Here is a 13,332-nt window from a genome sequence, read left to right as displayed (position 1 = left end):
TCTAGGGCATGAGCATCCCTGTGCTAGGGCATGAGCATCCCTGTGCTAGGGTATGAGCACCCCTGTGCTAGGGTATGAGCACCCCTGTGCTAGGGCATGAGCATCCCTGTGCTAGGGTATGAGCACCCCTGTGCTAGGGCATGAGCACCCCTGTGGTAGGGTATGAGCACCCCTGTGGTAGGGTATGAGCACCCCTGTGGTAGGGTATGAGCACCCCTGTGCTAGGGTATGAGCACCCCTGTGCTAGGGCATGAGCACCCCTGTGCTAGGGTATGAGCACCCCTGTGGTAGGGTATGAGCACCCCTGTGGTAGGGTATGAGCACCCCTGTGGTAGGGTATGAGCACCCCTGTGCTAGGGCATGAGCACTCCTGTGCTAGGGTATGAGCACCCCTGTGCTAGGGTATGAGCACCCCTGTGGTAGGGTATGAGCACCCCTGTGCTAGGGTATGAGCACCCCTGTGGTAGGGTATGAGCACCCCTGTGGTAGGGTATGAGCACCCCTGTGCTAGGGCATGAGCACCCCTGTGGTAGGGTATGAGCACCCCTGTGCTAGGGTATGAGCCCCCTGTGCTAGGGTATGAGCACCCCTGTGCTAGGGTATGAGCACCCCTGTGGTAGGGTATGAGCCCCCTGTGCTAGGGTATGAGCACCCCTGTGCTAGGGTATGATCACCCCTGTGCTAGGGCATGAGAATCCCTGTGCTAGGGTATGAGCCCCCTTTGCTAGGGCATGAGCACCCCTGTGCTAGGGTATGAGCACCCCTGTGGTAGGGTATGAGCACCCCTGTGCTAGGGTATGAGCACCCCTGTGCTAGGGTATGAGCACCCCTGTGCTAGGGCATGAGCACCCCTGTGCTAGGGTATGAGCACCCCTGTGGTAGGGTAAGAGCCCCCTGTGCTAGGGTATGAGCACCCCTGTGCTAGGGTATGATCACCCCTGTGCTAGGGCATGAGCATCCCTGTGCTAGGGTATGATCACCCCTGTGGTAGGGTATGAACACCCCTGTGCTAGGGCATGAGCACCTCTGTGCTAGGGTATGAGCACCCCTGTGGTAGGGCATGAGCACCCCTGTGCTAGGGCATGATCACCCCTGTGCTAGGGCATGAGCACCCCTGTGCTAGGGCATGATCACCCCTGTGCTAGGGCATGAGCACCCCTGTGCTAGGGTATGAGCACCCCTGTGGTAGGGCATGAGCACCCCTGAGCTAGGGCATGAGCACCCCTGTGCTAGGGCATGATCACCCCTGTGGTAGGGCATGAGCACCCCTGTGCTAGGGCATGATCACCCCTGTGGTAGGGTATGAGCACCCCTGTGCTAGGGCATGAGCACCCCTGTGCTAGGGTATGAGCACCCCTGTGCTAGAGTATGATCACCCCTGTGCTAGGGCATGAGCACCCCTGTGCTAGGGCGTGAGCTCCGCTGTGCTAGGGCGTGATCACCCCTGTGCTAGGGCATGAGCACCCCTGTACTAGGGTATGAGCACCCCTGAGCTAGGGCATGAGCACCCCTGTGCTAGGGCATGATCACCCCTGTGGTAGGGCATGAGCACCCCTGTGCTAGGGCATGAGCACCCCTGTGCTAGGGCATGAGCACTCCTGTGCTAGGGCATGAGCACCCCTGTGCTAGGGCATGAGCACCCCTGTGCTAGGGTATGAGCACCCCTGTGGTAGGGCACGAGCACCCCTGTGCTAGGGCATGAGCACCTCTGTGCTAGGGTATGAGCACCCCTGTGCTAGGGTATGAGCACCCCTGTGGTAGGGTATGAGCCCCCTGTGCTAGGGTATGAGCACCCCTGTGCTAGGGTATGATCACCCCTGTGCTAGGGCATGAGCATCCCTGTGCTAGGGTATGATCACCCCTGTGCTAGGGTATGAGCACCCCTGTGCTAGGGCATGAGCACCCCTGTGCTAGGGTATGAGCACCCCTGTGGTAGGGTATGAGCCCCCTGTGCTAGGGTATGAGCACCCCTGTGCTAGGGTATGATCACCCCTGTGCTAGGGCATGAGAATCCCTGTGCTAGGGTATGAGCACCCCTGTGCTAGGGTATGAGCCCCCTGTGCTAGGGCATGAGCACCCCTGTGGCAGGGTATGAGCACCCCTGTGGTAGGGTATGAGCACCCCTGTGCTAGGGTATGAGCACCCCTGTGCTAGGGCATGAGCACCCCTGTGCTAGGGTATGAGCACCCCTGTGGTAGGGTATGAGCCCCCTGTGCTAGGGTAGGTGAGCACCCCTGTGCTAGGGTATGATCACCCCTGTGCTAGGGCATGAGCATCCCTGTGCTAGGGTATGATCACCCCTGTGGTAGGGTATGAACACCCCTGTGCTAGGGCATGAGCACCTCTGTGCTAGGGTATGAGCACCCCTGTGGTAGGGCATGAGCACCCCTGTGCTAGGGCATGAGCACCCCTGTGCTAGGGTATGAGCACCCCTGTGCTAGGGCATGAGCACCCCTGTGCTAGGGTATGAGCACCCCTGTGGTAGGGTATGAGCCCCCTGTGCTAGGGTATGAGCACCCCTGTGCTAGGGTATGATCACCCCTGTGCTAGGGCATGAGAATCCCTGTGCTAGGGTATGAGCCCCCTTTGCTAGGGCATGAGCACCCCTGTGCTAGGGTATGAGCACCCCTGTGGTAGGGTATGAGCACCCCTGTGCTAGGGTATGAGCACCCCTGTGCTAGGGTATGAGCACCCCTGTGCTAGGGCATGAGCACCCCTGTGCTAGGGTATGAGCACCCCTGTGCTAGGGCATGAGCACCCCTGTGCTAGGGTATGAGCACCCCTGTGGTAGGGTATGAGCCCCCTTTGCTAGGGTATGAGCACCCCTGTGCTAGGGTATGAGCACCCCTGTGCTAGGGTATGATCACCCCTGTGCTAGGGCATGAGCATCCCTGTGCTAGGGTATGATCACCCCTGTGGTAGGGTATGAGCCCCCTGTGCTAGGGCATGAGCACCCCTGTGGTAGGGTATGAGCACCCCTGTGGTAGGGTATGAGCACCCCTGTGCTAGGGTATGAGCACCCCTGTGCTAGGGTATGATCACCCCTGTGCTAGGGCATGAGAATCCCTGTGCTAGGGTATGAGCACCCCTGTGCTAGGGTATGAGCCCCCTGTGCTAGGGCATGAGCACCCCTGTGGTAGGGTATGAGCACCCCTGTGGTAGGGTATGAGCACCCCTGTGCTAGGGTATGAGCACCCCTGTGCTAGGGCATGAGCACCCCTGTGCTAGGGTATGAGCACCCCTGTGGTAGGGTATGAGCCCCCTGTGCTAGGGTATGAGCACCCCTGTGCTAGGGTATGATCACCCCTGTGCTAGGGCATGAGCATCCCTGTGCTAGGGTATGATCACCCCTGTGGTAGGGTATGAACACCCCTGTGCTAGGGCATGAGCACCTCTGTGCTAGGGTATGAGCACCCCTGTGGTAGGGCATGAGCACCCCTGTGCTAGGGCATGAGCACCCCTGTGCTAGGGTATGAGCACCCCTGTGCTAGGGCATGAGCACCCCTGTGCTAGGGTATGAGCACCCCTGTGGTAGGGTATGAGCCCCCTGTGCTAGGGTATGAGCACCCCTGTGCTAGGGTATGATCACCCCTGTGCTAGGGCATGAGAATCCCTGTGCTAGGGTATGAGCCCCCTTTGCTAGGGCATGAGCACCCCTGTGCTAGGGTATGAGCACCCCTGTGGTAGGGTATGAGCACCCCTGTGCTAGGGTATGAGCACCCCTGTGCTAGGGTATGAGCACCCCTGTGCTAGGGCATGAGCACCCCTGTGCTAGGGTATGAGCACCCCTGTGCTAGGGCATGAGCACCCCTGTGCTAGGGTATGAGCACCCCTGTGGTAGGGTATGAGCCCCCTTTGCTAGGGTATGAGCACCCCTGTGCTAGGGTATGAGCACCCCTGTGCTAGGGTATGATCACCCCTGTGCTAGGGCATGAGCATCCCTGTGCTAGGGTATGATCACCCCTGTAGTAGGGTATGAGCACCACTGTGGTAGGGTATGAGCACCCCTGTGGTAGGGTATGAGCACCCCTGTGCTAGGGCATGATCACCCCTGTGCTAGGGCATGAGCACCCCTGTGCTAGGGCATGATCACCCCTGTGGTAGGGTATGAGCACCCCTGTGGTAGGGTATGAGCACCCCTGTGGTAGGGTATGAGCACCCCTGTGCTAGGGTATGAGCACCCCTGTGCTAGGGCATGAGCACCCCTGTGCTAGGGTATGAGCACCCCTGTGCTAGAGTATGAGCACCTCTGTGCTAGGGCATGAGCACCCCTGTGGTAGGGCATGAGCACCTCTGTGCTAGGGCATGAGCATCCCTGTGCTAGGGTATGATCACCCCTGTGGTAGGGTATGAGCACCCCTGTGGTAGGGTATGAGCCCCCTGTGCTAGGGTATGAGCACCCCTGTGCTAGGGCATGAGCATCCCTGTGCTAGGGCATGAGCATCCCTGTGCTAGGGTATGAGCACCCCTGTGGTAGGGTATGAGCACCCCTGTGGTAGGGTATGAGCACCCCTGTGGTAGGGTATGAGCACCCCTGTGCTAGGGCAGGAGAACTCCTGTGCTATGGTATGAGCACACCTGTGCTAGGGTATGAGCACTCCTGTGCTAGGTGTGCTAGGGTATGAGCACCCCTGTGGTAGGGTATGAGCCCCCTGTGCTAGGGTATGAGCACCCCTGTGCTAGGGTATGAGCACCCCTGTGCTAGGGTATGATCACCCCTGTGCTAGGGCATGAGCATCCCTGTGCTAGGGTATGAGCACCCCTGTGGTAGGGTATGAGCACCACTGTGGTAGGGTATGAGCACCCCTGTGGTAGGGTATGAGCACCCCTGTGCTAGGGCATGATCACCCCTGTGCTAGGGCATGAGCACCCCTGTGCTAGGGCATGATCACCCCTGTGCTAGGGTATGAGCACCCCTGTGCTAGAGTATGAGCACCCCTGTGCTAGGGCATGAGCACCCCTGTGGTAGGGCATGAGCACCCCTGTGCTAGGGCATGAGCATCCCTGTGCTAGGGTATGATCACCCCTGTGGTAGGGTATGAGCACCCCTGTGGTAGGGTATGAGCCCCCTGTGCTAGGGTATGAGCACCCCTGTGCTAGGGCATGAACATACCTGTGCTAGGGCATGAGCATCCCTGTGCTAGGGTATGAGCACCCCTGTGGTAGGGTATGAGCACCCCTGTGGTAGGGTATGAGCACCCCTGTGGTAGGGTATGAGCACCCCTGTGCTAGGGCATGATCACTCCTGTGCTATGGTATGAGCACACCTGTGCTAGGGTATGAGCACTCCTGTGCTAGGTGTGCTAGGGTATGAGCACCCCTGTGGTAGGGTATGAGCCCCCTATGCTAGGGTATGAGCACCCCTGTGCTAGGGTATGAGCACCCCTGTGCTAGGGCATGAGCATCCCTGTGCTAGGGTATGAGCACCCCTGTGGTAGGGTATGAGCACCCCTGTGGTAGGGTGTGAGCACCCCTGTGGTAGGGTATGAGCACCCCTGTGCTAGGGCATGAGCACCCCTGTGCTAGGGTATGAGCACTCCTGTGCTAGGTGTGCTAGGGTATGAGCACCCCTGTGCTAGGGTATGAGCACTCCTGTGGTAGGGTATGAGCACCCCTGTGCTAGGGCATGAGCACTCCTGTGCTATGGTATGAGCACACCTGTGCTAGGGTATGAGCACTCCTGTGCTAGGTGTGCTAGGGTATGAGCACCCCTGTAGTAGGGTATGAGCCCCCTGTGCTAGGGTATGAGCACCCCTGTGCTAGGGTATGAGCACCCCTGTGCTAGGGCATGATCACTCCTGTGCTAGGGCATGAGCATCCCTGTGCTAGGGTATGAGCACCCCTGTGCTAGGGCATGAGCATCCCTGTGCTAGGGCATGAGCATCCCTGTGCTAGGGTATGAGCACCCCTGTGCTAGGGTATGAGCACCCCTGTGCTAGGGCATGAGCATCCCTGTGCTAGGGTATGAGCACCCCTGTGCTAGGGCATGAGCACCCCTGTGGTAGGGTATGAGCACCCCTGTGGTAGGGTATGAGCACCCCTGTGGTAGGGTATGAGCACCCCTGTGCTAGGGTATGAGCACCCCTGTGCTAGGGCATGAGCACCCCTGTGCTAGGGTATGAGCACCCCTGTGGTAGGGTATGAGCACCCCTGTGGTAGGGTATGAGCACCCCTGTGGTAGGGTATGAGCACCCCTGTGCTAGGGCATGAGCACTCCTGTGCTAGGGTATGAGCACCCCTGTGCTAGGGTATGAGCACCCCTGTGGTAGGGTATGAGCACCCCTGTGCTAGGGTATGAGCACCCCTGTGGTAGGGTATGAGCACCCCTGTGGTAGGGTATGAGCACCCCTGTGCTAGGGCATGAGCACCCCTGTGGTAGGGTATGAGCACCCCTGTGCTAGGGTATGAGCCCCCTGTGCTAGGGTATGAGCACCCCTGTGCTAGGGTATGAGCACCCCTGTGCTAGGGTATGAGCACCCCTGTGGTAGGGTATGAGCCCCCTGTGCTAGGGTATGAGCACCCCTGTGCTAGGGTATGATCACCCCTGTGCTAGGGCATGAGAATCCCTGTGCTAGGGTATGAGCCCCCTTTGCTAGGGCATGAGCACCCCTGTGCTAGGGTATGAGCACCCCTGTGGTAGGGTATGAGCACCCCTGTGCTAGGGTATGAGCACCCCTGTGCTAGGGTATGAGCACCCCTGTGCTAGGGCATGAGCACCCCTGTGCTAGGGTATGAGCACCCCTGTGCTAGGGCATGAGCACCCCTGTGCTAGGGTATGAGCACCCCTGTGGTAGGGTATGAGCCCCCTTTGCTAGGGTATGAGCACCCCTGTGCTAGGGTATGAGCACCCCTGTGCTAGGGTATGATCACCCCTGTGCTAGGGCATGAGCATCCCTGTGCTAGGGTATGATCACCCCTGTGGTAGGGTATGAGCACCACTGTGGTAGGGTATGAGCACCCCTGTGGTAGGGTATGAGCACCCCTGTGCTAGGGCATGATCACCCCTGTGCTAGGGCATGAGCACCCCTGTGCTAGGACATGATCACCCCTGTGGTAGGGTATGAGCACCCCTGTGGTAGGGTATGAGCACCCCTGTGGTAGGGTATGAGCACCCCTGTGCTAGGGTATGAGCACCCCTGTGCTAGGGCATGAGCACCCCTGTGCTAGGGTATGAGCACCCCTGTGCTAGAGTGTGAGCACCTCTGTGCTAGGGCATGAGCACCCCTGTGGTAGGGCATGAGCACCCCTGTGCTAGGGCATGAGCATCCCTGTGCTAGGGTATGATCACCCCTGTGGTAGGGTATGAGCACCCCTGTGGTAGGGTATGAGCCCCCTGTGCTAGGGTATGAGCACCCCTGTGCTAGGGCATGAGCATCCCTGTGCTAGGGCATGAGCATCCCTGTGCTAGGGTATGAGCACCCCTGTGGTAGGGTATGAGCACCCCTGTGGTAGGGTATGAGCACCCCTGTGGTAGGGTATGAGCACCCCTGTGCTAGGGCATGAGCACTCCTGTGCTATGGTATGAGCACACCTGTGCTAGGGTATGAGCACTCCTGTGCTAGGTGTGCTAGGGTATGAGCACCCCTGTGGTAGGGTATGAGCCCCCTGTGCTAGGGTATGAGCACCCCTGTGCTAGGGTATGAGCACCCCTGTGCTAGGGTATGATCACCCCTGTGCTAGGGCATGAGCATCCCTGTGCTAGGGTATGAGCACCCCTGTGGTAGGGTATGAGCACCACTGTGGTAGGGTATGAGCACCCCTGTGGTAGGGTATGAGCACCCCTGTGCTAGGGTATGAGCACCCCTGTGGTAGGGTATGAGCACCCCTGTGGTAGGGTATGAGCACTCCTGTGCTAGGGCATGAGCACCCCTGTGCTAGGGCATGAGCACCCCTGTGCTAGGGTATGAGCACCCCTGTGCTAGGGTATGATCACCCCTGTGCTAGGGCATGAGCACCCCTGTGCTAGGGCATGAGCACCCCTGTGCTAGGGCATGAGCACCCCTGTGCTAGGGCATGATCACCCCTGTGGTAGGGTATGAGCACCCCTGTGCTAGGGCATGATCACCCCTGTGCTAGGGTATGAGCACCCCTGAGCTAGGGCATGAGCACCCCTGTGCTAGGGCATGAGCACCCCTGTGCTAGGGCATGATCACCCCTGTGGTAGGGTATGAGCACCCCTGTGCTAGGGCATGATCACCCCTGTGCTAGGGTATGAGCACCCCTGAGCTAGGGCATGAGCACCCTTGTGCTAGGGCATGAGCACCCCTGTGCTAAGGCGTGAGCTCCGCTGTGCTAGGGCGTGATCACCCCTGTGCTAGGGCATAAGCACCCCTGTGCTAGGGTATGAGCACCCCTGAGCTAGGGCATGAGCACCCCTGTGCTAGGGCATGAGCACCCCTGTGCTAGGGCATGATCACCCCTGTGGTAGGGCATGAGCACCCCTGTGCTAGGGCATGAGCACTCCTGTGCTAGGGCATGAGCACCCCTGTGCTAGGGTATGAGCACCCCTGTGCTAGGGTATGAGCACCCCTGTGGTAGGGCATGAGCACCCCTGTGCTAGGGCATGAGCACCTCTGTGCTAGGGTATGAGCACCCCTGTGCTAGGGCATGAGCACCCCTGTGCTAGGGTATGAGCACCCCTGTGCTAGGGTATGAGCACCCCTGTGCTAGGGCATGATCACCCCTGTGCTAGGGCATGAGCACCCCTGTGCTAGGGCATGATCACCCCTGTGCTAGGGCATGAGCACCCCTGTGCTAGGGTATGAGCACCCCTGTGGTAGGGCATGAGCACCCCTGAGCTAGGGCATGAGCACCCCTGTGCTAGGGCATGATCACCCCTGTGGTAGGGCATGAGCACCCCTGTGCTAGGGCATGATCACCCCTGTGGTAGGGTATGAGCACCCCTGTGCTAGGGCATGAGCACCCCTGTGCTAGGGTATGAGCACCCCTGTGCTAGAGTATGATCACCCCTGTGCTAGGGCATGAGCACCCCTGTGCTAGGGCGTGAGCTCCGCTGTGCTAGGGCGTGATCACCTCTGTGCTAGGGCATGAGCACCCCTGTGCTAGGGTATGAGCACCCCTGAGCTAGGGCATGAGCACCCCTGTGCTAGGGCATGATCACCCCTGTGGTAGGGCATGAGCACCCCTGTGCTAGGGCATGAGCACCCCTGTGCTAGGGCATGAGCACTCCTGTGCTAGGGCATGAGCACCCCTGTGCTAGGGCATGAGCACCCCTGTGCTAGGGTATGAGCACCCCTGTGGTAGGGCATGAGCACCCCTGTGCTAGGGCATGAGCACCTCTGTGCTAGGGTATGAGCACCCCTGTGCTAGGGCATGATCACCCCTGTGCTAGGGTATGAGCACCCCTGTGGTAGGGTATGAGCCCCCTGTGCTAGGGTATGAGCACCCCTGTGCTAGGGTATGATCACCCCTGTGCTAGGGCATGAGCATCCCTGTGCTAGGGTATGATCACCCCTGTGGTAGGGTATGAACACCCCTGTGCTAGGGCATGAGCACCTCTGTGCTAGGGTATGAGCACCCCTGTGGTAGGGCATGAGCACCCCTGTGCTAGGGCATGAGCACCCCTGTGCTAGGGTATGAGCACCCCTGTGCTAGGGCATGAGCACCCCTGTGCTAGGGTATGAGCACCCCTGTGGTAGGGTATGAGCCCCCTGTGCTAGGGTATGAGCACCCCTGTGCTAGGGTATGATCACCCCTGTGCTAGGGCATGAGAATCCCTGTGCTAGGGTATGAGCACCCCTGTGCTAGGGTATGAGCCCCCTGTGCTAGGGCATGAGCACCCCTGTGGTAGGGTATGAGCACCCCTGTGGTAGGGTATGAGCACCCCTGTGCTAGGGTATGAGCACCCCTGTGCTAGGGCATGAGCACCCCTGTGCTAGGGTATGAGCACCCCTGTGGTAGGGTATGAGCCCCCTGTGCTAGGGTATGAGCACCCCTGTGCTAGGGTATGATCACCCCTGTGCTAGGGCATGAGCATCCCTGTGCTAGGGTATGATCACCCCTGTGGTAGGGTATGAACACCCCTGTGCTAGGGCATGAGCACCTCTGTGCTAGGGTATGAGCACCCCTGTGGTAGGGCATGAGCACCCCTGTGCTAGGGCATGAGCACCCCTGTGCTAGGGTATGAGCACCCCTGTGCTAGGGCATGAGCACCCCTGTGCTAGGGTATGAGCACCCCTGTGGTAGGGTATGAGCCCCCTGTGCTAGGGTATGAGCACCCCTGTGCTAGGGTATGATCACCCCTGTGCTAGGGCATGAGAATCCCTGTGCTAGGGTATGAGCCCCCTTTGCTAGGGCATGAGCACCCCTGTGCTAGGGTATGAGCACCCCTGTGGTAGGGTATGAGCACCCCTGTGCTAGGGTATGAGCACCCCTGTGCTAGGGTATGAGCACCCCTGTGCTAGGGCATGAGCACCCCTGTGCTAGGGTATGAGCACCCCTGTGCTAGGGCATGAGCACCCCTGTGCTAGGGTATGAGCACCCCTGTGGTAGGGTATGAGCCCCCTTTGCTAGGGTATGAGCACCCCTGTGCTAGGGTATGAGCACCCCTGTGCTAGGGTATGATCACCCCTGTGCTAGGGCATGAGCATCCCTGTGCTAGGGTATGATCACCCCTGTGGTAGGGTATGAGCCCCCTGTGCTAGGGCATGAGCACCCCTGTGGTAGGGTATGAGCACCCCTGTGGTAGGGTATGAGCACCCCTGTGCTAGGGTATGAGCACCCCTGTGCTAGGGTATGATCACCCCTGTGCTAGGGCATGAGAATCCCTGTGCTAGGGTATGAGCACCCCTGTGCTAGGGTATGAGCCCCCTGTGCTAGGGCATGAGCACCCCTGTGGTAGGGTATGAGCACCCCTGTGGTAGGGTATGAGCACCCCTGTGCTAGGGTATGAGCACCCCTGTGCTAGGGCATGAGCACCCCTGTGCTAGGGTATGAGCACCCCTGTGGTAGGGTATGAGCCCCCTGTGCTAGGGTATGAGCACCCCTGTGCTAGGGTATGATCACCCCTGTGCTAGGGCATGAGCATCCCTGTGCTAGGGTATGATCACCCCTGTGGTAGGGTATGAACACCCCTGTGCTAGGGCATGAGCACCTCTGTGCTAGGGTATGAGCACCCCTGTGGTAGGGCATGAGCACCCCTGTGCTAGGGCATGAGCACCCCTGTGCTAGGGTATGAGCACCCCTGTGCTAGGGCATGAGCACCCCTGTGCTAGGGTATGAGCACCCCTGTGGTAGGGTATGAGCCCCCTGTGCTAGGGTATGAGCACCCCTGTGCTAGGGTATGATCACCCCTGTGCTAGGGCATGAGAATCCCTGTGCTAGGGTATGAGCCCCCTTTGCTAGGGCATGAGCACCCCTGTGCTAGGGTATGAGCACCCCTGTGGTAGGGTATGAGCACCCCTGTGCTAGGGTATGAGCACCCCTGTGCTAGGGTATGAGCACCCCTGTGCTAGGGCATGAGCACCCCTGTGCTAGGGTATGAGCACCCCTGTGCTAGGGCATGAGCACCCCTGTGCTAGGATATGAGCACCCCTGTGGTAGGGTATGAGCCCCCTTTGCTAGGGTATGAGCATTCCTGTGCTAGGGTATGAGCACCCCTGTGCTAGGGTATGATCACCCCTGTGCTAGGGCATGAGCATCCCTGTGCTAGGGTATGATCACCCCTGTAGTAGGGTATGAGCACCACTGTGGTAGGGTATGAGCACCCCTGTGGTAGGGTATGAGCACCCCTGTGCTAGGGCATGATCACCCCTGTGCTAGGGCATGAGCACCCCTGTGCTAGGGCATGATCACCCCTGTGGTAGGGTATGAGCACCCCTGTGGTAGGGTATGAGCACCCCTGTGGTAGGGTATGAGCACCCCTGTGCTAGGGCATGAGCACCCCTGTGGTAGGGCATGAGCACCTCTGTGCTAGGGCATGAGCATCCCTGTGCTAGGGTATGATCACCCCTGTGGTAGGGTATGAGCACCCCTGTGGTAGGGTATGAGCCCCCTGTGCTAGGGTATGAGCACCCCTGTGCTAGGGCATGAGCATCCCTGTGCTAGGGCATGAGCATCCCTGTGCTAGGGTATGAGCACCCCTGTGGTAGGGTATGAGCACCCCTGTGGTAGGGTATGAGCACCCCTGTGGTAGGGTATGAGCACCCCTGTGCTAGGGCAGGAGCACTCCTGTGCTATGGTATGAGCACACCTGTGCTAGGGTATGAGCACTCCTGTGCTAGGTGTGCTAGGGTATGAGCACCCCTGTGGTAGGGTATGAGCCCCCTGTGCTAGGGTATGAGCACCCCTGTGCTAGGGTATGAGCACCCCTGTGCTAGGGTATGATCACCCCTGTGCTAGGGCATGAGCATCCCTGTGCTAGGGTATGAGCACCCCTGTGGTAGGGTATGAGCACCACTGTGGTAGGGTATGAGCACCCCTGTGGTAGGGTATGAGCACCCCTGTGCTAGGGCATGATCACCCCTGTGCTAGGGCATGAGCACCCCTGTGCTAGGGCATGATCACCCCTGTGCTAGGGTATGAGCACCCCTGTGCTAGAGTATGAGCACCCCTGTGCTAGGGCATGAGCACCCCTGTGGTAGGGCATGAGCACCCCTGTGCTAGGGCATGAGCATCCCTGTGCTAGGGTATGATCACCCCTGTGGTAGGGTATGAGCACCCCTGTGGTAGGGTATGAGCCCCCTGTGCTAGGGTATGAGCACCCCTGTGCTAGGGCATGAACATACCTGTGCTAGGGCATGAGCATCCCTGTGCTAGGGTATGAGCACCCCTGTGGTAGGGTATGAGCACCCCTGTGGTAGGGTATGAGCACCCCTGTGGTAGGGTATGAGCACCCCTGTGCTAGGGCATGAGCACTCCTGTGCTATGGTATGAGCACACCTGTGCTAGGGTATGAGCACTCCTGTGCTAGGTGTGCTAGGGTATGAGCACCCCTGTGGTAGGGTATGAGCCCCCTATGCTAGGGTATGAGCACCCCTGTGCTAGGGTATGAGCACCCCTGTGCTAGGGCATGAGCATCCCTGTGCTAGGGTATGAGCACCCCTGTGGTAGGGTATGAGCACCCCTGTGGTAGGGTGTGAGCACCCCTGTGGTAGGGTATGAGCACCCCTGTGCTAGGGCATGAGCACCCCTGTGCTAGGGTATGAGCACTCCTGTGCTAGGTGTGCTAGGGTATGAGCACCCCTGTGCTAGGGTATGAGCACTCCTGTGGTAGGGTATGAGCACCCCTGTGCTAGGGCATGAGCACTCCTGTGCTATGGTATGAGCACACCTGTGCTAGGTGTGCTAGGGTATGAGCACCCCTGTAGTAGG

Source organism: Leptodactylus fuscus, chromosome 8 (assembly GCF_031893055.1).
Source record: "Leptodactylus fuscus isolate aLepFus1 chromosome 8, aLepFus1.hap2, whole genome shotgun sequence".
In the NCBI taxonomy this organism is placed as follows: Eukaryota; Metazoa; Chordata; class Amphibia; order Anura; family Leptodactylidae; genus Leptodactylus; species Leptodactylus fuscus.
The sequence above is the reverse complement of the archived record's forward strand: the minus strand, read 5'-3'. Positions refer to the sequence as shown.